Genomic DNA, 27,106 nt, shown 5'->3' on the forward strand with positions numbered 1-27,106 from the left:
AAAATATAAGTGCTTCTTTACTGAGGTTAAGAGCACCTGCAACAATTCTTTCATTTCATCCAATACTGATGTTCAAGTTTTACTAAGTGTATTTAAATAAAAAGTCTTTTATATAGTTGGTTTGAACTAGGATCTAAACTAAGTCTGTATATTGCACTTTGGTTAATGTTTTACATCTCCTTACTCTATATAACACATTCTCTTTCCCCACCAGTTCCATGCCATTTACTTGTTGGAAGAACCCGGCTTCATTTGTCCTGCAGCACTTCTCACACTGTGGATTTGACTGAGGTACATCTTCATGGTGTTCCTTTATCTACCCTGTTTCCTAAAAATTGGTAATTTTACCTAGAGGCTTTATTGCCTCACCCCCACCCCCAGATTCTTCTGTTGTTGTTGATGCAAGAATACTTCATAGATGGGGCACCTGCATGGCTCAGTCTGTTAAGCGTCTGCCTTCTGTTTGGGTCATGATCCTGGGGTCCTGGGATAGAGCCCAGCACCTGGCTCCCGGCTCTGTAGGGAGCCTGCTTCTCCCTCTCCCTCTGCTTGTACTCACACTCACACACACACACACACACACTCTCTCTCTCTCTCTCAAATAAATAAAATCTTTTTTTTTTTAAGAATACTTCATAGAGATTCTTGAGAACTACTTATTGCCGTAATACAGGAGGCACCCTATGTCTGGCTGACATTTAAAATGAATGGTGGATACAGTAGTATCAAAGATTCACCCATCAGATTCCCCATCAAACCTTCACCTAATGGTTTTATCAGCCCCTGATGATCACTGCCCAGATCTACCATTTCCAAAATGATTTGCTAGCTATACCTGCTTTTAGAAATTGCTACTGTTTTGTTTTACTAAGAACATTTTTGATTACACTGATACATAAACCCTACAAGAAAGGGAGAATAAATGTCTCTGTGTTTAGAACACCAACTAGATAAACAACTAGATTCATCTGTTTCCACTTTTTGAAGATCACTTTATTTTTCCTTTTAAAAATTTAATTATTTTTAAAGTTTATTTATTTACTTAAGTATTCTCTACACCCAGTGTTGATCTCATGAGCCCAAGATCAAGAGTTGCATGCTTTTCTGAATGAGCCAGTCAGGTGTCCCTAAAATTTAATTTTATTTCATTATTATATAAAGCATTTAGATGGTTGTAAAAGTATAACAATCAAACAAGGTACATTCATAGAGTTCTGCTTCCATACTCACCTTCTCTCTCTTTTCTCTCCCTCTCCCTAAAGAATAACCATTTTTTATTGGTTTTGGTTTATCTATTGTTGCTTTTTGAATATGTGAGAGAAAACATATGTAAATCGGAAATTCTAATTTTCACACCCCCTGACAACAAAACACGTACACGCACAAAAGGAGGGGCACACCATGTACTGTCTGAACCTTAATTTTTTTAACACTACATTCTGAACATCATTCCACAGCAGTATCAGAGTTCTTTTCTAATATAACTAACTACCGCACAGTACTTCATCATTATAGAAGTATCTCAGTTTCCTCAATTAGACCTTAGACAGTGAGTTATTTCCAGCCTTCTGATAATAAACAGTGCTGCAATAAATAGTCTAATATACATGTCATTTTGTTTTTCTGTTAATCTACCTTTGGGTTAGAGTCATAGAAAAATGCTGAGTTGAAGTTTAAGGTTTATATAATTTTGTGAGATAGTGCCAAATACTCTATCCATAGGTTCTTTATCCTTTTATATTTTCCACAATATGTGGGAGTGATTATTTCCCCACAACATTACCAACAAAATTTGGATTTTTGCCAGATAAGTAAGAAATGATATTTCAAAGCCGTTTTTAATTGTATTTCTCCATTACAGTGAAATTAAGCACATTTTCCAAATTTAAGGGACATTTACTTTTGTTTTTCTGTATGGATTACCTGTTTATTTCTTTTGCCCATTTACCCAAGGTATGGCTTTTCTTTTCCAATTCTTAGAAACTCTTCATGTAGTAGGAATACTTGCCCTTTGTCTTTGATACAAATTTTTTTCAGTCATGTCTTTTTAACTTGGTTATTATATTTTAGGTAAAATTTTTGAAGAACAACCTGACAGCAACTATCAACATTTTACGTGCTCATTTCTTTGAATCAGCAATCTACATACTACAGGAAAAAATAATGCAAGTATCCAAAGTCATGTGTGTAAGAATGTTTGCTGTGGCACTGCTAATAACTGTGAAAAATAAGGAATAAAGAGTGTCTAAATTGTAAGTACTGGCATGGTAAAATGTCCAATAAACATTAAATATTAAGCAAAAATGCAAATTCTAAAACAACAGGATTACAACTCTATTTTTTTTAAAAACTCCCATTACATATATTTGTATATGCATTAAAAAGTTCTGGGAGAATATACATCAAATTGTAAAAGTGGCAGCCTCAGTGAGTGGTAAGACTGGTAAAACTTAGTCCATATTCCACAGATATGTGTAGTTTGAATATTTTACAAAAATATTACTCTACTTTTAAAAAAAGTACTATAAAAAGAGAAAACCAACTGAAAGCTATAACTAATAGGAACTGGCAGCCAAAACACAAAGTAGGTGTGAGGAAACATGGAGAAAGCAGGAGGAAAAAGAAATTAGAGGGAACTGAGGGAAAAAGAAATGAGAGAGAAATAAGGGTATGAAGTAAATCTGCTTTATCACAGAATCACAACTAAAACCTGAACAATTAGAACATAAAGCAAAAAGAAAAAAAAAAACACCTCACAAGAAACAAAACATACAAAGACAAAACAAAAAACACTAATAAATTAACTTTCCTTTGATGACTATTTCTTCGGTTAAGTAGCAGATAAAAGAGCTAAGTTGAATTCAGAATCCAGATAATAGGGAAAACTATTTTTAAACACAAGAAATAGTGATATGACATGCTTACACTACAAGAGGGACAGCAACTGAGGCCAAATGAGAATGCCTACTCATGCCTACTCTGAAGCATACACTAAGAATAGAATGGGTAGAAACCTTTGCACTTTTTAACAGCCATTTCCCTCCTGATCTTTTAGCCAAGCTTAGTTCAAATTACATAAACTGAATATGGTATGACTCCACTATTCGTTGATCCAGCCAAGAGGCCTGGTTGTAAAGGGGGTCACTTAACATTCTACATTCTCCTACAAAAGTGTCAGCTCCATGTTTTCAACTACACTCACGAAATTTATACTTGGATGCTCCTGGCCCCTACTCTTGCTTTCAGGAACTGGATTCCTGTCCTTCTGTCTGTATCCCTGTACCTGGCACCTGAACCCAGAAGCCTTACCAACCAGTGTCCAATTCCTGCCTGATGTCAAGTATCGGCTTTCCTTGATAGAATGTGAACTGCCTATTTTGATCCCCACTGATTGTCTGCCCCGCTCTGGTAATACAAATATCATGGACCCTGGAATTGACATCAGTCCCTATTTACAGTACTCACATCCTGCTTGCCTTTTCTTCCTGGGCTTATTTCCTGATCTCAGTTTGTTTTTCAAATTCACCTCCAAACTCATTCCCAAACTAGACCTATACACATTTGCTGATCATACTCCTGGCCTTTCCTGATCTGGTTATTACAAGAATAGGACCAAACAGAAAGTAAAGAATAATTATTTCAATGTCTGTAAGAACAATACAGAATTCACTGTCCTAGAAATCAGCAGATTAAATTGGAGAACATCTAGTGGCTTACAATCAGAGGTCTTTATACCCCTTCACAAAGGCTGAGAGTTGTTAAAAATATGTAACTCCACACCAAGGAATGTTTATTGTATGAACATAATTCAGGTATTAACCTAGCATTTCCCTCACAATAATCCTTTGACATACTATCCTTACTTTATAAAATATGACCTAAAGAAGTTAAATGGCTTTTAAACCTTAGAAAATAAGTGATGGAAACAGGGAGACAAATGCATGTTCTTTTCATCTCCCCAAAGTTCATATGCTTTTTTAAAAATTTTAATTCCAATACAGATAACACAGTGCTACATCAGTTTCAGATGTACAATACAGTAATTCAACAGTTCTATACATTACTCAGTGCTCATCATAACTGTACAAGTCAATGTACTTTGATTACCATGCTGCCTTTTTTTTTTTTTTAATACTTGTAGCAAGAATTACTATCAAACTCCACTCATTGGGCCAGAAACCCTTGTGGCGTTAGTGAAAGACTTGCCTTTCATGTAGCACAATACCTACGCTTGTGATTTCACTGGCCAGCCAGCCGCTTCAACTCCAAGCTCTAACAATGTGTAGTACCATGTCGCCTCGTAAAGACCAGAAAATAAGGGTAGAGGTTATAAATGCATGGAAACCAACTGCCTACTAAATCAGTAATTCTCAAACTATTTAGTCTCAAAACCCCTTTACAAACTTAAAAACTTGAAGACCCAAAAAGGTTTTGTTTATGTTGTTTATATTGATCAATATTTACCACACTGGGAATTAAAAGCTATAAAATGTTTGGATATTTTTAAATTCAATTAAACATAATATTTAATTCAATACAGAACATTTTTATGAAAATTATATTTTCTCAAACAAAAACATTAGTGAAAACAGTGGTGCTATTTTACATTTTTGCAAATCTTTTCAATGTCTGACTATTGATTCCCATATCTGTTTCTGCATTTAACGTACTGCAACATACTATTCTGGTTGAAAGGAAAACTTGGTGTCACACAAATACGTAGTTGGAAAAAGAGTACTTTTAAGAGTCTTTTCAGATAATTGTGGATATTTTTTTTTTGGTACTACACTAACACTTGACAAGTGGTAGAGCTTCTTAAATACTAGTTTGTAATGTGGAATCTAAAATTTTACCAAGTGAACTTTTCCACACAGTTATATTAAAATTCATTGCCCTAGGTATTTTTAATTCCAAGCGAAATGGGTATAAGCCCACTGCAGCCTCTCTCTCCAACTGATTACAACTAAAATCTCCAGAAAATACAAAGAATCAACTCCTGAGGACTCTGAAAAGTAAATAATAGCAGGCGGATTGGGAAGGGAAATCAATCTAAAAAAAGACCAATACATCAACAATAAATACCCTTTTGGTTTCCCCCCTTCTGCTTTATTTTCTAGCTTTGACCGAAAGGTAGGCATAACAGGAAATTGCGTAGCAGGTAAAGTCAGGAAAAAGCTCAAGAGAAGCTCATTTGGCCAAAAGACAGGGGGAAAGGCTCTTGAAAGCCAGAAGACTGGGTTAAATCCCTGAGGTTTTATTTCTTCTTTTTTTTCCCCTCTCCCAGTGCTGTCCCAAGGCCAGCCTCAGTTGTGGATCTGCGCCACTGCCACAATGGTGGAGATGGCACATCCAATAAAACCCCAAGAGAAAACCTATCCCTCTGGATAAAGGAAGAAAAAAGTAACCAGCTGGTACAAAGAATATGTGGGAAATACCCACCATCTCACCACTTCACCCTGAAGTCAATCACAGCCATACCCAAAACCGAGTAACAACATGAAAAACTGAAACTCATAATAAGAGAACCCAACCTTTCTGGTAAAAGGAACCAGGAAGAGGGTTGGGGAGGATAGGTAAATATGGGGAAAACTCCCATGAGAAAAGAACTGGTGAAGGTAATCTATGACAAAGACTCTTCTCGAATAGTCAGGCTCCTCTGAGTCCTATTGTTGACTAGGCCTCAATCTTGGCCTATAAAAACTGCAGCCTCTTAGCATAAATGATTTTGTCCACACTCTCACACTAAGAGACTTGAACAAATAATAGCGTCATTTCTAATGGCTTAAGGCTGCATCCCTAGGATGACAACTCTAGCCCCCTAAGTTCTGCATAAGGAAGCTCGATACTGCAAGAATTTACTGTTTGTTCCAACCCAAACTTGGTGATAGGAAGAGAGGTCCCTACAGCCCCCTTAGAACAGTCACTTTAGAAAGCTTGAAATTACAAATATTTCCACTGCCCCTTTGAAATATAAACCTTCTACCACCTAGAGGTGTCGTCTCAGAACTGAGAGCCATCTCTTTAAAATGTAATCATTCAATGGGGCACCTGGGTGGCTCAGCTGGTTAGGCATCTGACTCTTGGTTTTGGCTCAGGTCATGATCTTGGGGTTGTAGGATTAAGCCCCACACTGGGCTCCGTGCTGGGTGTGGAGCCTTCTTGGGATCCTCTCTTCCCCCCCTTCCACCCACCTGTGCACACAGACTCCCTCAAATAAATAAATAAACAAACATTCAATGAGATACAACTCATTCTTGCTCCCAGTTCCCGTAGAGGGTAAGGGCCCAACTTTGGTGGGCACCTTGCTCTAACTTGTACCACATCTCTTGTCATAAAGATAAGTTTGTTTCTCCTCTGGATAAGTGTCGATTACAAATCCAGATGGCCCAGTCAGGTAGACCAATTAAAAAGCTCTGAAAACTTAAGTACAAAATAACTACCACCCAAGTTTCAGACCATCCCTGACTATTACAGATAGCACACAGACTCAAACATTACAGCAAAGGTTTAGAAAATGAAACTGATGCTGGTACTACTGCCCACAAAAAGCAAAAAGACGGGTTTGAATCTAATCAGATTGATGCCTGCTAAAACAACAGCAATTTCTCCAAGGGATTTTAACAGGATCCAAAGTCTCACAAAATAATACTTAAAATATCTAGTATACAATCTAAAGTTATCCAAAATACAAAGAAGAAGGAAAATCTGGCCAACAAGAGTTGGAAGAAAAAGACAATGAACAGATGCCAACAAAGAAATGACCCAGATGTTGGAATTATCAAAAGACTTAAAAGCAGCTGTTATGGGCACCTGGGTGGCTTAGTCGTTAAGCGTCTGCCTTCGGCTCAGGGCGTGATCCCGGGGTTCTGGGATCGAGCCCCACATCGGGCTCTTCCGCTGGGAGCCTGCTTCTTCCTCTCCCACTCCCCCTGCTTGTGTTCCCTCTCTCTCTGGCTGTCTCTCTCTCTGTCAAATAAATAAATAAAATCTTTAAAAAAAAAAAAAAAAAGCAGCTGTTATAACCATGCTCTAAGAAGGTAAAGTGAACACTCTCGAAACAGAAAGATAAATCTGAGGAGAAGTTATTAAATAGGATCAAGTGGAAATTTTAGAACTAAAAATCACAATATTTGAAATAAAAACTTCATTGGAGAGGCTGAATAGCAGAATCAAGATGACAGCTGCATTAATTTCCTATGGCTGCTGTAACAAATTACCACAATCCAGGCAGTTTAAAATAACAGAAATTAATTCTGCCATAGATCTCAAGATATCAAACAAGGACTCAATAGAAGAATCTAAAATCAAGGTGTTGACAGGGCTGTACTACCTCTGAAGGCCCCAGGGAAGAATGTGCACTTTACCTCTTCCAGCTTCTGGTGGCTGTCAGCATTCCTTGCGGCTACATCAGTGTAACTCTGCCTCTGTGGTCACACTGCCTCTTCCTCCTCTTCTATTCAATCTCCCCCTGCCTCATCAGGCCACATGTCACTAGACTTGGGGCTCATCAGATAATCCAGGATATAGTCTACCTCTTAAAATCCTTAACGTCATTAATCACACCTTTTGCCATGTGAGGTAATATTCATAAATTCCAGGGATTAAGAAATACAAGAAAGACAATACGAATCTGAAGACAGATCAACACAAATTATCCAAGCTAAAGAACAGATTAGGGAACATATTTTGAAAAGTAACAGAGCTTCAGGGACCAATGGGACAATATCAAAAGACCACTATTCATTCTTTGAAGACCCTAAAGAAAAGACAATGATGCAGAAAAGACACTTGATGAAACGGTAGTGGAAATTTTTTGAAAGTCTGCAAAAGACTTAAATTTACAGATTCAAGAAACTAAGCAAACTCCAAACAGAATAAACTCAGACCATGTCCAGGCACATCATAATTTAACTGCTAAAAACCAAAGGTAAAAGGAAAATCTTGAAAGCAGCCATAGAAGAACAACATATTACAGTATACATGGCAGTGGTTCTTAATTGGGAATTATGTCACATCCAAGGGGACATTTAACTATGTCTGGAGTCATTTTTTATTGTCACAACTGGAGAGAGGGGGACAGGACGGTGCTACTAGAAGAGGCCAAGAATAGCTAAACATCCTATAATAAACAGGACAGCCCACAATAAGGAATTATCCAGTCCAATGCGTTAAGGCTGAGAAAACCTGACAGAGGAGCAATCTGAACAACTAAGGATTTCTCACCAGAAACTATGACCCATATCCTAAAAATGCTGAAGGCAAGCAACCAACAACCCAGAATTCTATATGCAGTGAAAATATCCTTCAGGAATGAAATGACATAAAGACATTCTCAGATGAAGAAAAAATAAGCCATTCTGTTGCCCAGTGGACTGCCTCTAATAGAAATGTAAAGGAAGGTCTTAAGGCTAAAAGAAAAGTGATCAAGAGGGAAACACGAAACTTCAGAAATGAAGAAAGAGCAAAAAAATGGTAAATATCTGGGTGAATGTAATAAGATTCTTTTTCATCTCTTAAATTCTTTAAAACACACATAGCTCTTGAAAGGGAGTATTTTAATACGTGTAACACGGGGGTTTTACATATGTAGAAGTCATCTGACAATTATATAAAGTGGGGAGGGAAATGGGACCTATATAGTTATTAGACTATGTTCTATTTTAAGTGGTAAAATAAAAATTCTAGATACAGTATGGAAAGTTAAGTATATAAAGTGTATTATATAAACTTTAGGGCAATCACTTAAAAAAAAAAAAAGAAAAAGGACAAAGAGATAAAACCAAAAACTAGTAGATACAGTAAAACGGATACTAAAAAAAAGTATTCAAAAATAATCCAGAAGAAGACACGAAAAAAACAGAGGAAAAATAAATCCCCACAAGAAATAGATAACACATAACACAGTTCAAATATATCAATAATTACATTAAATAAATGGTCTTAGATTAATTAAAAGACAGAGGGGATCAGACAAATTAACAAAGACTGAACTGTTATAATGATACATAGCATAAAAATAAAAGGATCATACAAACAGGAATCAAAAGAAAGCTGGAATTGCTATATAAATATCTGACAAAGTAGATTTCTGAACGAGGAAAATTACCAGGTAAAGAGACATGAGATAATGAGAAAAAGGTCAATTCATCAAGATGACACAACAATTTAAAATGTATATATACTTAATAGAGTTGCAAAAGACATAAAGCAAAAATGACCAGAATGTAAAGAAGTAAATAAATCCACTATTCTTGAAAACTGCAACTACTTTTCAGTAATCCACAGAACATACAGACAGCGTTAAAAAAGAGACAACAGGCCCAAAATGGAGTTGCTCATACTAAGCCCCCCATCAACAAACTAAGACTCAATACCGAACATAACTGCAGTTTCAGTCTCTCCCAGAAATGGAACCTTTAACCAATTTGGAATTACCTGGTCAGCACCAGTGAGGTAATTCACCCAAAAGACCCTTCCATCCTCCACAAGAAGATGACCTTATTTGAAACAATCCACTCTTTGCTAGAAACTTCCTTTTCCTACTTCTCTCTGCCTATAAAAGCCTTTAGTTTTATACAGTTTTTTGGAACTCCTTTTTTCATTCATTCATTTGACAGAGAGGGGTACAAGCAAGGGGAGCAGCAGAGGGAGAGGGAGAAGAGGGAGAAGCAGGCTCCCAGCTGAGCAGAGAGCCCGTGCAGGGCTTGATCCCAGAACCCTGGGATCATGACCTGAGCTGAAGGCAAACCTGAGCTACCCAGGCACCCCTGGAACTCCTTTCTGTCTGCTAGAGGAAATGCTGTCCAATTCATGAATCGTCAAATAAAGCCAGGAAGATCTTTAAATTTACTCAGTTGAATTTTGTTTTTTAACAACAATAAAGGCCAATCTGATGACGTCTCAGACAGAAATAAGGCACATATTATTGGAAACGGAAGGAAAGGTGATCCTCGTTAAAAGATGGCAAGGCGCTTGGCTCAACTGTAGTCACGTCCGAGTGTTCTGTGCAAGGGCAGAATTTGTGAGGATGAAATTGGGTATCTGACTGAGGCCGTTTCTTTTTTTTTTTTTTTTTTTTAAAGATTTTATTTATTTATTTATTTGACAGAGATAGAGACAGCCAACGAGAGAGGGAACACAGGCAGGGGGAGTGGGAGAGGAAGAAGCAGGCTCATAGCGGAGGAGCCTGATGTGGGGCTCGATCCCATAACGCCGGGATCACGCCCTGAGCCGAAGGCAGACGCTTAACCGCTGAGCCACCCAGGCGCCCCTGACTGAGGCCATTTCTAAGCAAGGTGCTGAAACTATGGCTTGGCTCCTCCTGAATGCTTATAGTAAATATGGGAGAAAAAATACCTTAATGATGGAACTGTTAATCAAAAAGGAAGTTAATTTAAAAGGTAGAAAATTCTCAGCCTGCTGTAGTGCAAAAAAATGAGAAACACATTGAGAACAGTAACACTAAGAGTGTTCTAAGAGTCAAGGGATCCTTTGATAGAGATTATTATGGGTGTGAACATCAGAGTCAATCAGCCACCCCAGCAGGAAGCAGCCAATTTGAACTGGAAAGAGACAAGATGGAATTAAGAAAGATTGTCAAGTTTTCTTGATTGTATAGGATGCAACCATGGAGCTATCCCACTGCAAACATGAGATATTCTTTAAGACAAGGGAAGAAGGACCCAAAAGGTGACTCAGAGATCATTAAGGCTGCTTCCCCCATTTCAAAAGAGGAGGACATCACCTGGGTCATGACTCCCAACCCAAAGCTGTGGAGGCCAGGCCAGCAGAGCCACTAGTATATTATTCCACCCTAGGGAGCACTGCCTCAGGCTGTGCCCAGAAAAGCCATCGAACAAAAATATTTAAATATTTAACATTTTTAAATGGTCAAATACTTGAACAGATACTTCACCAAAGAAAATAGAGGATTCTCCCACTATCTGAAAGTAGAACATTCCTATGAAAACTTTCAGAAGCCAAAATGACATGAAATGAAGCATCCGGTTTTCTGAAAGTTCAAGTCACACCACTTTGCTTTTACTAAGACCTACATTAGTACTGTTTTCACCAAACGATATCTGAAGAGGATTTTCACTTAAAAAAAAAAAAAAAGCCATTACCATACTAATGTACGTCTTAAGTGGCATAATGTGAACTTTTGGAAAGAGGGGTTACTGTACAAGGATGACATACAAGAATATGTGAAGATCTTCAATATCATTAGTCATTACAGAAATGCAAATTAAAACCACAAAATGATATCACAACGCAGCAAATTAAATGGCTTCAAAAGGTAAGAGAGGTAGTAAAGAAAGAGGAGAAGGGAGGGAGGGGAAAGAGGTAAAGGAGGAGAGAGAGAGGAAACAAACAGTACCAGGTGCCAGTGAGGATGCAAAACAATAGGGAACTCATACATTGCTTGTGGGGATGCAAAACAGTATAGCTACTGTTTTATATAGTTACTAAGGGTAACAGTTTAGCAGCTTCTTATAAAGTTAAACCTACATTAATCATATATGATCTCATTGAACCAGACTCAAAAGGCTATCTATGTATGACATTCTGGACTACAAAGCATCAGGGGTGAAGAACTGTTCTGAATTTAGATTGTGGTAGTGATTACGTAACTGTCAAATCTCAACCACACTCCAAAAACTGTCAATCTTACTGAATGAAAACTAAAATATATCGGAGAAAATATTCAATGCTCAGTCTTATACTTTAAATGGACCTATTTATACTCACATATGATTTTGTATCATCATGTAATATACACTAAGTTTTGCAAATCTTCAACTGTTGACATCTTATTATAAAATATCATTGCATTCACACAGCCTCTGGAAACTCCAGAGTGAAAATGGAGATATGTATCTCAGTATAATGAAAATAGTCTGGCCTTGTAGACTCCTTAAAAGGTACTTAAAGAACCTCTAGAGAATTGCTAAATGTAGAAATAACAACATCGGGCTAAACACCTAAAACATTCTTCCCCAACCTGCTTTTACAAATTCATTGGGTATATCTATATATTAAATGACACTAAGTTTGTCAAATCATTTTACCAAATCATACTGTGTATGATATGTAAACTATGAGGAAAGGTATAGTTTGCTATGTATACAGGCCATGATAAATATGACCATTTTTGGCAAGCCAGTTGTTACACTGCAAAAGTAAGGAACCAGCTAGTGATAGAAAAAATTCTAAAGAGAAATCGCTCATGCTAACACAAATGCAATTTTAGATTCTTTTATAGTTTAACACATAACTTGACAATTTCCTGTTTCTGATAAAAATCAGCAGAGTGACAATACCCAAGTGACTAACTCCGGAAGTTTGGTTGGGTTACAGATCTTTCGGTAAACAATGAAGGGGGAAAAAATCCCCAAATAACTAACGTCAATGTGCTGTAAGTAATGCAAAAAAGACAAGGCAATTCATAAGAGGATTTTATTCTATTCAACGTTTTAAACCCTACTATCTTATCAAGTAATTTTAATTGTTAAACACTCTTAGAATGAAACAACATGGGTAAGAATCCCATCATGGGGAAAATAAAAAATTATAGGCTGGTCTGAAATAAAGGCTCCTTAAAAATCAAGCCTTTTTTGTTTTTTTAAAGAATAGGTCAAATAAAATGCCATCTTATTCCATTTATTTTTGGAAATATCACTTTGAAAATCTAATATAAGCTAACACAGACTAAAACACAGGCAAAAGTCCCGTGCATATCAAAATTTATTCATTTGACAACACGTTTACTAAGTACTTATAGACTAGGAGGACACAGAGCTAAGGCCTGAAAGTAAAGAAAGGCATATCAAGAATAACATGCTCTCAAAAAATATCAACCGCAGGGGTGTCTGGGTGGCTCAGTTGGTTAAGCGGCTGGCTCTTGATTTCAGCTCAGGTCATAATCTCAGGCTCCTGGAATGGAGTCCCTTGTAAGGCTCCCCGCTCAGTGGGGAGTCTGCTTCAGGATTCTCTTTCCCTCTGCCCCTCCCCCCTAAAATAAATAAATCTTAAAAAAATATCAACTGTAATTCTATTTTTCAACAACTTAATTAATGCCTTATATACATAAAGCATTACTCCCTATATGTATCACAAAATTTTACTTATTACTCTGAATTACAATAAGCTGTACCAAGGTCACCTTAAGAACATACCACCACTCTATAAATCTGAAGAATATTAATTTTATATAATCTAAAGCAGAAGCCATTATATGTTACCACCGAAGTAAAAGGAATATAATAATCTTGCTAAAATTGCTAAATGATGAGCAATTACTGTATAAACCACCAACTATGAAAAAAATAACATAATGAAGAATTTAATGTCATAATTAATACAACAAATGCAAACCATTAACTGATTTAACCCTTATCATACTACATGGCAACTAAACATACATGGGCAGATGACTGACTGTACTCACATTTTTTTTTCTTAAAGATTTTATTTATTTGAGAGTGAAAGTGAGAGAATTAGCAGGGAGAGCAGCAAAGGGAGAGGGAGAAGCAGACTCCCTGCTGAGCAGGGAGCCCGATGTGGGACTCAATCCCAGGACCCTGGGATCACGACCTGAGCAGAAGGCAGATGCTTAACTGACTGGGCCACCTAGGTTCCCCTATACTCACGTTTTTAATGTGTATTTTTACAACTACAGTACACGTGATGGACTGAATTTCTTCCCCTCCAAAATTCAGATGCTGACATCCTATCCTCTAGTACCTTAGAATGTGATTCTATTGGAGACAGGGTCTTTAAAGAGGTAATTAAGTAAAATGAGGTCATTAGGGTGGACCCTAATCCAATATGACTGGTGTCATTATAAGAAAAACTGATTAGAACACAGACACACACTATGGGAAGACCACATGAAGACACTGGGAGAAGACAAAGCGAGACGCCCTCAGAAGAAACCAACCCTGATGACAACTTGATCTTAGACTCTAGCAAACACAATTTTGAGAATAAATTTCTGTTGTTTAAGCTACCCAGTCCATGATACTTTGTTATGGCAGCCTTAGCTAACTAATATAATGCAAATAAAATTTATTATCTGAACCATTTTTAGGTGTTTAGTTCAATGGCATTAAGTAAGTACATTCACAATTTTGTACAACCACCGCCACTATCCATCTCACAAACAATTTTCATCTTGCAAAACTGAAACTCCATACACTTTAAATGATAACTCCCCAATACAGCCGAACTACCAATTAAAATTAAGTGTAAGAGAAGACTAGTCATTTTCGGACAGGCATTCTCAAAATATGTAATTCCAATTCACTTTGACTTAAGAAACAATCAGAGGATATGTTCCACCAAAACAAAGGAGTAAAACAAGAAAAAGAAGACAAAGGATCTAAGAAGCAGGAAAACCAATGAAGAAAGGCAAAAGGAATTTCCAGAATGCTAGCAAAAGTAAATTAAGATCTGAAGCAAATCAGAATAAATAGTCCAACTTGGAGTAAGATTCCAGAAAAAAAAAGAAAAAAACTGATAAGATTATCTGACAGGACTATGTGAAGAATTATATACAAATACAAATTTTATAGAACCACTGGAGAGCGTGGGAAGGATTAGTTACAAATTCAAAGATCACGAAGAAAATTTTAAATGCTAACCATATAAATTTCTTATAAATTTCATAAAAAATAAATTACACAAGAAAGACAATTTAATAATTATAAACAGTATATGTTAGGTTTATATAGTCATAATGATAAAAATGTTGAATATGAATATACAATTTTATAAAGACAATGGGGCTGTGGGGCGCCTGGGTGGCTCAGGTGTTAAGCGTCTGCCTTCGGCTCAGGGCGTGATCCCGGCGGTCTGGGATCCAGCCCCACATCAGGCTCCTCTGCTGGGAGCCTGCTTCTTCCTCTCCCACTCCCCCTGCTTGTGTTCCCTCTCTCGCTGGCTGTCTTTCTCTCTGTATCAAATAAATAAATAAAATCTTAAAAAAAAAAAAAAAGACAATGGGGCTAAAAGAAAATAGATTTAGAAAATAAATGGGGGCACTTTGCTGGCTCAGTAGGTAGAGCATGTGACTCTCGATCTCAGGGTTGTGAGTTCAAGCCCACGTTGGGTGTAGAGATTACTTAATAAATACATACATACATACGTACATACCCTCATTTATCTTAACAGAAAATCAGTAGATGTCTAAAATTAATGAATCAGGAGGTAATACTAACAATTATGTTTTTTATTTATCCAAGTAATACATGAACATAGTTTAAAATGTCAAATAGTGCTATAAGGCGTATAACAAAAGTAACAGTCCTTTGTTCTCCTCCCCCTTTTTCCTCCTGCTTGTCTCAAGAAGTAATCACTTTCAACTTTTAAGCTATTGCTTCTGAAAGAGCTCAAAGAAGTTTAAAGTGATTACTTCTTGAGGCAAGGGGGTAGAAAAAGGAGAGTAAAGGACTGCTATTTTTGTTATCAGGCCTTTTAGCACTATTTGAAACTTCAATCTACATGCATATATTACTTTGATAATTTAAAAAATTTAGAAAACCTCACTGATCCCTTAAGAATCAGTATTAAGTCAATCAAAACGTTAAAAAGCTGGGGCGCCTGGGTGGCACAGCGGTTAAGCGTCTGCCTTCGGCTCAGGGCATGATCCCGGCGTTATGGGATCGAGCCCCACATCAGGCTCCTCCGCTATGAGCCTGCTTCTTCCTCTCCCACTCCCCCTGCTTGTGTTCCCTCTCTCGCTGGCTGTCTCTGTTTCTGTCGAATAAATAAATAAAATCTTTAAAAAAAAAAAATGTTAAAAAGCTAGCTGACTTTTAAGCTGTACCAATATCCATTTTCTCTTCTTTTCATAATGGTGTCTCGACCTCCTCAGAAACTATCCTCACCATCCCCACCCCAACAATATTTTGACATTCCTTAGGTGGAGTTCCAAGATCTCAGGGGTAGTATATGCAATTCATGCATGGCCGATCAGAATATTAAATTCCTTTAATTTCTGTGACTAGTGATGAAAACTCAAGTTGTTCATTCAGAAAGACTCCTGGGATGTACACCAGGGTTACTGGGAAGGTACTTTCTCTTTTCCCAACAGACTTAAACCTGAAAGCAGAATAAATGTCACCATACAGAACCTGACAATGAAGGTGAGAGGTGCACATAGATTCCATTTTTAAAGCCTCCAAATCTAATTATTCCTCAACCCAGAATCTATCTCTGGATATTTCATTTCATAAACCAAAATTACTTTTCTGTTGAAACAAATAGGGCCAATATATGATAACAGGTACCTGAAGAGACTGAGTATCAAATTTATATTTATTTCAAGTTTATTTATTTAAGTAATATCTACATCCAACATGGGTTTCCAACTCACAATCCTGAGATCAAGAGTCACATGCTCTTCCAACTGAGTCAGCCAGATGCCCCTAGAGTACCAAATTTAAAAGAAAAATGAAACTTCTATACAAGAGACTTCAAACGTAAGAAAAATGCAAAATAAAGGATAAAAAAAATGATGGAGATTAAGGAAACCCAAATACTAGCAAGTATAGATATTCCCCAATTTAACAACTCGTGTGTGTGTGTAAACGCTCTGAAACAGGTTTAACGAAAGCTAACACTGAACACTATGTGGAGCTTATAAACAACCAAACTGATTCTACCAAGCTTTCAACTTGTTTATTATTTATCTTTAGGCCCTATTATGTGCGAGGCACAGTATGAGCTATCCAGCGTACAAAGCTAAATCTGTCCTGAAAGAACTTACATGCTAGTGGGAAAAGTTCTATTTCTTGCTAATATAACTTCATCTGTAATGCTGATTTGTATTTCATTTATTCTGCTCCCATCAGCATCACAAACTAGCCAACTGCATCTGTAAACTAAAACTAGATCCAACGTACTACTACTCTTTATATACATTTAGCTACTTCTGACTGCGCCAATAAAACCACCTGTCTTTTCACCTTATAAACTCTTAGTTCCCAGAATCCACCTATTTTAAAATGTAATACAAAAACAAATGGCGTGTCTTGAACCCCAATGTCCTAAAGAACAAATAATGGTCCTAAGGAGGCAAGTTAGGTACCTGGTATAAAAAGGACAGATCCAGAGAAGCAGCATAACAACTTTATACCCATTAGTTCTAAGACAAAGGCTGTACATTCTGGTTTTATTCTCCTCTCCTCACATAGGGTAATGCAAAAAAGGAAACCACTAATATTCAGAGGACAGCTTGTATATTCCATGTGTCATCCACTGAGGTTCTGGGAAATACAAATTATCTTCCTGAGACATGGAAGTAGGGGTTTTATGCAGCCTAGACTGCCTCTAACCCCTAAGTGCTGGGGGTAAATACCTCATGAACAAACATGTCCTTTACCTAAGGGGAATGGAGCTCAACTAGGTTGACTGTACCCTCAAAAACAAAATGGAAGTCGGAAACTAGAGAAAAGAGGCCATGACAGTAAAAGCAGAACATCTGGGTTAATTTCTTATGTCTTTGTTACTATTACCTCTAAATCATTTCCATATTTGTCTGTATGAGCCGTAAAGGAGAAGGAATGAGAGGTACATCTATATTCTCTAACTCGCCAGCCAAGCTTAGAGAACCCCCAAGGGGTTGTGGGTAAAAACAGCTTTAAAAGCACAGAAGAAACTACAGGGTCTGAGATCTGACTGAAGGAAAAAAGGAGTACAGGAACCAATCTAGGCCTAAAGACAGAAGACCCCACACTCTTCTCAGAAAAAGTGAGGTAATGTTCCACAGGTACTTGCAAACTGATATATTACCACATACTGAGGGCTAGGTCTCAAGGGATAATTCTCTTCTACCATCATCACTCCATCTAGCTTCTTCAGGCTATCTGTAATCTGCAGGGCTAGGAGGTGTCTCCTAGGACTATTAGACATTTTAAACCATGTTCAAATATTACTCTGATAAATAAGGATCTTACAAGTGCAGGGTCTGCATCTAAGAGTGACTGCCTCCTTCAATTTTGTACCCTAGGCAACTTGCTTGCCTCACTCTAGTCCTAGTCCTGTTTCACTGCTCCTATAAATAAAATATGCTTAACAAATTGGGGTTGCCATTAAACTGCCTTGCCATTAACAATGAGTCAGTGAATGTCAGATCAACTTAAACTCCATTTTCTTATTTGTAAAATAAGAGAACTGAATCAGGTTATATCAATAAAGTCTCTTGAGTTTTATCAAAACTACAATCGATATCAAAACTAACTCCTTAAATTATCTGGACTAAATAAAACCAGATTTGTACAGTGTTTTCTAATTTTTTCATCATCTTAATCCTTTGGTATTCCAGTCCTTATTCTTTAATAGACTTTAATTATTGTATCTCTTAAAAGTGTTGCTCCAGGTGGTACATATTTCCAAAAGAAAACACACAGCATGGGGACAGTGCAACTCTCATTTCCCCATGCCATAAAATATAACGTCTCCCCACCCAGACAACAACTGTACTAGCAGAATCTTGTCTAACTATTTTAGAACTCTGGAGTCTACTTCAAGGCTTGAAACTTCCAGAGGAAGTCTTGGATTATAAATTTTGGTTAATTTCAGCTCTGAGCTCAGCAATGGCTACACATCTTCCACTCCCCAGACACATACCAGGCAGCTGTGCATTAGTTCGAAGAGCAGCTTGCAGGAGTTAAGGTGAGCAGTAAGGATTCTGTCATCCAAATATCAGGGACCTATGTCTGACAGCTGCATGATGTGTCTGATCACTGAGGTGCTGACAAAGAGGCAGTCGCTGATGTGTGCATGGGCAAATGGGCACACACATACACACACACACACACACACACACCAATTATGTAAGCCCGCTTCCCTCTCAGGCTGAGGGAAATCTAAAGGGCTGGTGCCTTTTTTAACTTTCTCCTTTCAGGAGCTAGACAATAAAGAACTAGTAATAGGGGAATTAAGAAAATCACCACACGTATTCAGAAAAAGGCACAAGGTCAGTGAGGATCTGAGGAAAGCTTAAGTTTATACCTCAAAATGACTCCTGGCACAGAGATTACGACAATAAAAACAAAAACCCAGCAAACCCTGGGGAAGAGGGACAATCTGATTTTCAGATTTACCACATTATTAGATTCAAGCATCCAGTTTTCAACAACCAAACACGCACACACATACACACACTACAAAGAAACAGGAATGAATGGCCCATTCAAAGGGAAAAACCAACAGTAACCATCCTGGAGAAAGACCAGTTAACAAACCCACTAAACAAAGACTTTAAACAAACACCTTAAAGATACTCAAATAACTAAAGAAAGATGTGGAGAAAGTAAAGAAAATGATGTATGAACAGAATAGTAATATCTAAAGAAACAGAAACCTTAGAAATTCTCCAGCTGAAAGGTACAATTACAAAAAAACAAAAACTCACCAGAGGGATTTAAAGGCAGATTTGAACAGGTGAAAGAAGGAATCAGAGTTACAGGGCAACTGAAAAACAGCCTGAAGAACACAAAGAAAATAACCTAAGAAACATAAACAGAGAATGAAGGATCTGTGAGATACCAGGAAAAAAACGAACAGATATTTTGGGGAAAAGAGGGAGACTCAAGGGGCAAAGAGATTATTTGAAGAAACAATGGCTGAAAATGTCCCAAATTTGATGACATACATGCATTTAAACAGCCAAGAAGCTAGGGGTGCCTAACTGGCAAGGTCAGTGGAGAATGAGACTCTGTATCTCAGGGTTGTGAGCTTGAGCCCCATGTTCGGTGTAGAGATTACTTAAAAAAATAAAATCTTTAACAAACAAACAAAACAAGAAGCTCAACAAACTCCAAGTAGGATTAACTCAAGAGATCTATACTGAGATATGCTATAAGTGAAAATATTGAAAGACAAAGAGAGAATCTTGAAAGCAACAAAAGTGAAATGAATCATCACACGCAAGGGATCCTCAATAAGATCACCAACAAATTTCTCATTAGAAACTTTGGAGGATAGAAGACAGTCCAGCTGACCCTTCAACAATGCAGGGTTTGAGGCCCTGACCCCTGCACAGTCAAAAACCTATGTACAACCTCTGACTTCCCCAAAACTTAACAACTAATAGTCTATTGCTGACCGGAAGCCTTATCAATAACATAAATAGATGATTTACACATATTTTATATATGTATTATATACTGTATTCTTAAAGTAAACTAGATGAAAGAAAATGTTATTAAAAAAAATCACAAGGGGGGGTTCCTGGGTGCCTCAGTCTGCTAAACATTCGACTCTTGATTTTGGCTTAGGTCATGATGTCAGGGTTGTGAGACTGAACCCTGCATTGGGCTCCATGCCCAGCTTATGATTCTCTCTCTCCCTCTCCTCTTCCCCCACTCCCTTTCTTAAAAAAAAGAAAAAAAAATCATAAGGAAAATATACTTATAGTACTGTACTAGAAAATATCTGCATATAATTTGACCCACATAATTCAAAACCATGTTGTTCGAGGGTCAACAGTGGGTTGACATATTCAAAATACTGAAAGAAAAAACTGTCGACTAAAATCCAACGTTCAACAAAACTGTCCTTCAAATGTGAGGGAAGAAATTAAGACATTCCCAGAACAAAAGCAGAGGACACTTGTTACTACCGGAGCTGCCCTACAAAAAATGTAAAGTACTTCCTAAGTTGAAATGAAAGGATACCAGACAATAATTCAAAGTCATATTAAGAAACATAGATCTCAATAAAGGTAAATACATGAGCAATTATAAAAGATGGAATTACTGAAAATTCAGTTTGTAAGTCTACTTTTTGTTTTCTATATGACTTAAGACACTAATAAACAACTTTTAAAAACACATTAGTCTAAAGTTGCTATTATTGTAACTTTGGTTTATAACTCTACATTTTGTTTTCTACACAATGTAAGAGACTAATGCATTAAAAAACTCAATTATTGGGGGCGCCTGGGTGGCAGAGCGGTTAAGCGTCTGCCTTCGGCTCAGGGCGTGATCCCGGCGTTATGGGATCGAGCCCCACATCAGGCTCCTCCGCTATGAGCCTGCTTCTTCCTCTCCCACTCCCCCTGCTTGTGTTCCCTCTCTCGCTGGCTGTCTCTCTCTCTGTCAAATAAATAAATAAAATCTTTAAAAAAAAAAAAAACTCAATTATTGGGTAGCCTGGGTGTCTCAGTTGAGCATCTGACTCTTGGTTTTGGCTCAGGTCATTATCTCAGGGCTGTGAGATCAAGCCCCAGAGCAGGCTCCTCACTCATAGCAGAGTCTACTTGTCCCTCTCCCTCTGCTCACCCCCTGCCCCCATTCGCACACGCACACTCTCCCTAATAATAAATAAAATCTGAAAAAATGACACAAATATTAGTCTAGTTTGGACATACAAATATTTAAAGATGTATTTCTGTGACATCAATAACTGAAAGAGGGTGAGAATGGAGCTGTATAGGAGCAAAGTTTTTCTGTTATCTAAATTAAGCTGGTGTAAATTCAGCAAAAGTAGCAGGATATAAAATCAACCTACAAAAATCAGTTGCATTTCTAACGCTAACAATGTTAGTAAACACTGTCAATGAACAATCTGAAAAGGAAATTAATTAAACTACTTGATCATTTACAAGAGCACCAGAAAGGATAAAATACTTAGGAATAACTTCAATTAAGGAAGGGAAAGATTTGTACAATGAAAACTACAAAGCACTGCTGAAACAAATTAAAGACAACATAAGTATACAATATCAAGAGTGAACCATAATGTAAACTATGGATTTTGGGTATTATGATGTGTTAACGTAGGTTTATCAATTGTAACAAATGTACCACTCTGGTAGGGAATGCTGATAATGGAAGAAGCGACACATGTATGAGGTAAGGGAGTATGTGGGAAATCTCTGTATCTTCCCCTCAACGTTGCTGTGAACATAAAACTGATCTAAAAACAAACAAACCTCAGTTAAAAAAAAAAAAAAAAGGAAAGAAAAGAAAAGACGATATAACTAAATGGAAAACTATCCTATGTTCATAGACTGGAAGACTTAAAATTGTTAGAATGTTAAGATGTCAATACTATTCAAAGCAAACTACAGATTCAATACAACCCCTAAAATTACAAGAAAAAAATTAATCTTCAACCACTACATGAGTTTCTACCTTAGTTATATTAAAAACTGATAGATCAAGAAGTCAAAACATCAATAAGGATATAGCACACTTGACCAGCAAAATTAATAAGCTTAATCTGACAGTGAAATAGAGAATCTTCCAACAAACAAAAAAATAAGGATATAATTATTTTCAAGTACACTTGAACATTTTCAAAAATAATTTCAAAGAACTTATACCTAAGACTGCACTCTGCCCACAATATAATGTTGAAATTACCAATAAAACATTTTTAGATGTTTAGAAACTTTAAAATGGACTCCTAAACAAACAAAATCACAACAGAAATTATAAAGTGAGTGACAATATAAGTACTACACTATCAAAATGTGCAGTTCAGCTCCAACTATAACCTTGTTGCACTTGTTAACTAAACATTAAACATGAATATGCTTAATACATTTTTTTAAAGATTTATTTATCTGAGATGGAGAGAGCACACACGTAGGCAAGTGGGGGGGGGGGAGGCAGCAGAGGAAGGAGAGAGAATCTCAAGCAAACTCCCCACAAAGCCCAATGCAGGGCTTGACCTCACAGCCCCGAGATTATGACCTGAGCTGAAATAAAAAACTGGGACCCTTCACTGACTGAGCCACCCAGGTACCCCTTAATTAACATTTTTAATCAAGAAACTAGAAAAAAACAAGTAAAGCAAAAGAAAGCCTAAGTGTATTAATCATGTTTTTAAAATTTTTCTGTATTTATGATGGTCTGACATGGCAGGGCCCTTGGGACCCAAGGAGGGACTGTCCTTCCCAGGGTCACCTAATTCCTAGATATAGGAAACAACTTGCCTGAGAGCACATCTGATACACAATCAACCTATCCAAAGCCTATACCCCTTAACCAACATCTGCTTCCAAAAAATTCTCACATACCAAACGGGTATGCCCACTGCTCTAACTAATCCTGGGGTCAGGTACTAGAAAACTAAAGACCACCCATATCACCCAAAACTATAAATTATTCAAACTATCCAAACCTCAACTTGCTCAGGCTTGCCTATCCTGCCTCATCAATTCCTTCTCACTTAACCACAATAAAGGCTCTGGACATGCTTTTCCCTTGCTCCTTCTGCTTCCTCACCAACCTTGGTGCTTCCCCAAGGGAACTGTGAGTAAAACCTTTTTCCTTCTGACAGTCATTTCCACTCTCTGTCTTACTCTACATGATTAAAACAAATCCTGGGTATATTTCAAGACAATAAGGAAAATAAAGAACAGAAATTAACAAAATAGGAAAATCAGAAAAAAAAAAAAATCCCAGAGAAGGGAAGAAGAGTTTCTCAAACCTAGAAATCAAAAATTAACTGTAAAGGAAAAATAAACTAATATTGGAAAAGGTTAACAAATGAGTACATTAAATCCTCCTCTTTCCTTAAAGTAAGTTGTGAGACATAATCTATACTGATTTTAAGTGTAGAGTTTAATGAGTCTTGGCAAATGTATAAAATTTTGTAACCTATACCACAATCAAGCTCTAAAACATTTTTATCACCCCAAAAAGTTCCCTTTACAGCCAATTCTCTCCCCACTGGCAACTACTGATGGGCTCTCTGTCACTATAGTTTGCCTCTTCTTGAATTTCTTATAAATGAAATATCAGCTGACCATATTAAAATTTAAAACTCCTGTTCATCAGATTCCTTGTTATCAAAAACATCAACTTACTTTGGAAAAATATAATAAAAAAAGTCTTACTAAAATTGACTAATTTCTAGCAGGATTAGGATCACTGCAGAATACCAACAGCAACTTATCAGACATAGAGCTGAACAGGTGGCATGATGGGACTCGGACTCTTGTACTCTGAAAGGCAGCAGGATTTACACTTACTTAAATGGGATTGCATTCCCTGTCCAAAGTGTCCCTCAACATTTTTAGTACCTCTGCCCAGCACCATCATCCAATAGCTTCAAAATGCTTACCAAAATCCATCTTGACATTACCCGAAACCAAAAGTTCTATTTAATGGTGAAGTATTTGATCATGGCATCCACTGGTCCTACCACATATCACATCACCAGGAAACTGTCAGACTTAACAGAATGATGGAATGTTATACGAAAAGTTCAGCTAAACAGTCACCTTGCTGGTCTCCTAGGATGCTGTATATGCACTGAAACAATGGCTATGATGGTATATCCCTAATATCTAGAATGCATGAGTCCAGAAACCAAGGCATAGAAGTTGGACTGACTCTTTTCACCATCAATCCCAGGAACTCACTTGTGGAATTTGGGTTTCCCATTCCAACGATTTAAAACCTCTCCTGTATCAGAGGTCCTAAAGGTAATGCTTTCACCAGAGGACACACTGAGGGTTCCACTGAGCCTAAAAGGTATGACCACTACTCGGTCACTTTGGGTTCCTCATGCTGACAAGAGAAGCAGGCAAAGAAAGGAAAAACTACACTAGCAGTGGTGACGGACACTCATTATCATTAGGAGTGGTACACAACTGGGGTAGGGAGCAGTCTGTCTGGAGCTCAGGGTGTTTCCCTGCTTGGTACTACGATAAACAGGAAATTGCAGCAACTATGGCCCAAAAAGGGCAAGGGAACTAAGGGCTCAAATCCCTCACGGATGAAAGTCTAGAAGTCACAAGCAACCTAAAGCAGCTGCACTACTGGCCTAACATAAGGGAAATCTAGAATGGGTGGTGAAAGAAGGAAATGATGAATATTTACCTGCTTCAGTAACAGTTGCAGCAGCAGGCAGCACTTGCTTGCACCACTAACCCGTCTTAAATTTCTGTTGAAGAGCCTGCAGTGACTCAATGATGGATCAGAATTAATGTAGGGTCCAAGCAGATCTGAGCAGAGCAAGAAGTAGATTTGTGGTAATTTGCTAAATAGTAGTAGGAAGCTAATACAGCTAGAATCAAAGGAGAGGCCAACAGCAAGAGGTAGATTCTATCAGAAATCTCTTATATTTCATCTTCATGCTGTCTACCTGTCCTTTGATGCTAGCTGTAACAGTAGTTTCCTACTGCTGGGTAACAAATTGCCACATATTTAGTGGCTCAGAACAACACAAATCTGTTATCTTAAAATTCTAGAGATAAGAATTTCAAAACAGGTTTTACAGAACTAAAATCAAAGCCTGCATTCCTTCAGAAGCTCTACGGGAAAAATCCATTCCTTATCTACTCCAACCTCTAGAGGCTGCCCGTATTCCTTGCCCCACGCCACATCATGACCTCTGCTTCCATTATCATATCTCTTTGTTGGACTGATATTCCTGCCTACTTCTTATAAAATAAAGCTCTCTGTGATTACAACGGGCCCACCCAGATAACCCCAGAAAATCTCATTATCTACAAAATCCCTTTTGTGATGCAAGGTAACATATCAATGGGTTTAGAGGATTAGGATCTTTGAGAGACCATTATTCTGACCACCACACTTGTCATAAGCTAAAGCTAATGCTTCCGGGTAAATTTTGACTTATTTCCCATGCAGAATTCCATTTGCTTTCCGCCCTGTGCTTTTTTGAGACCATGAAGTAACACACCATGGGGAACCAATCCACTTGTCTGGCTCTTGTGTGGAGTCCTAAAATGATGAAAGGAAGGCGAAAGAATTTACACGCCACTAGGGCAACTGTGAACTGATGGAGAACAAGAGCAGATAACAGTTTTTCCTGTCCATCCATAAGTAAACAATTGGAGGAGCATCTAGATCCTCAGAAGTTTCCACTAAGATTGAGCCCTAGTTGCCATAGCAGTGAGTAACTCAATAATACATTCTTATACTGGCTTTTCTTCTTTTCCTGTTTCATTTACTCAGGTCCCTTATTCTTGTTCCCTAGAATCACCTGCCAAATAAATTACCTGCACCACAACTCTTTGCTTTTAGACTAACTTAGGGTAGGTGATGGGAAGGAGATCTAGTTAACACAGGTAAAGAGTTTTAGACACATAAATGGGGAACATGATGATTTAATAAAATGAAAGCTATATTCATAGTAGGGTATCTAGTATTGACAATGTCACTCTACAACTGGGTCAAATCTCTTCCTCAAATTTTATTTATCAATTAAAAAATGAATGGCTTAACTTCCATGATTATAGTTCCTTTCATCTCGAATCTTTTATGACACAATGAACAGCATTAAGAATTGGTGAAAAAGGACTGGAGAAAGACAAATTTGTGAGATTATCACCAAAGAGGCCAGCCAAAGAAATTTTTGAAATAAGTCAGTCAGAAGGTATTGTGGTCTGGATTCAAAAAGCAATAGAGAAACAGGAATCCTCATACACTGCTGGTGGAATGTAAAACGGTAAAGCCACTTTGGAAAACAGTTCAGCAGTTCCTCAAAGGCTAAAACATAAGTTACCCAATAGCCCAGGAATTCCACTCTTAGTTATAAAACCAAGATAAATGAAAACATATATTCATTCACATAAAAACATAAAATGAAGTTGAACCTTTACCTTACACTATATACAAAAATAACTTAAAATGCATCAAAGACCCAAATAAGCTGCAAGCATAAAACAGAAGAAAACAAGGCAAAAGCATCACAACACTGGATTTGGCAATAATTTCTTGGATCCGACCACAAAAGCACAGGCAACAAAAAACAGATAAACTGGACATCGACAAAATTAAACTCTTTTGTGCATCAAGACACTATCATGGAATGGGAAATAATATTTGCAAATCATATATCTGATAGGGGATTGATATCCAGAATATATAAAGAACTCATAACTCAACAAGAAAAAAACCAAACAACCCAATTAAAAAATGGGTAAAGGACCTGAACAGACATTTCTCCAAAGAAGATACACAAATGACCAATAAGCACAAAAAAAACTTTTAGCATCACTAATCATTAAGAAAATGCAAATCAAAACCACAATGAGATAACACCTTACACACATTAGGACAACTATTATCAAAACACAGAAAATAAGTATTAGAAGACATGTGGAAATTAGAACCCT

At 37.4% G+C, this 27,106-nt stretch overlaps 1 protein-coding gene and 1 non-coding gene across 3 annotated transcripts in view; both read right to left on the minus strand.

Annotated features, from left to right (window-relative positions):
• Positions 1-27,106, minus strand: part of NCK1 (NCK adaptor protein 1) — a 76,609-nt gene that overhangs the window by 27,415 nt on the left and 22,088 nt on the right. The window lies entirely within an intron of this gene.
• LOC121104330 lies at positions 4,134-4,287 on the minus strand. The gene has a single exon (XR_005836622.1). It is a non-coding gene; the product is annotated as a small nucleolar RNA SNORA62/SNORA6 family (small nucleolar RNA).

This window comes from Ursus maritimus, unplaced genomic scaffold, assembly GCF_017311325.1.
Source record: "Ursus maritimus isolate PB19 unplaced genomic scaffold, ASM1731132v1 scaffold_20, whole genome shotgun sequence".
Classification (NCBI taxonomy): domain Eukaryota; kingdom Metazoa; phylum Chordata; class Mammalia; order Carnivora; family Ursidae; genus Ursus; species Ursus maritimus.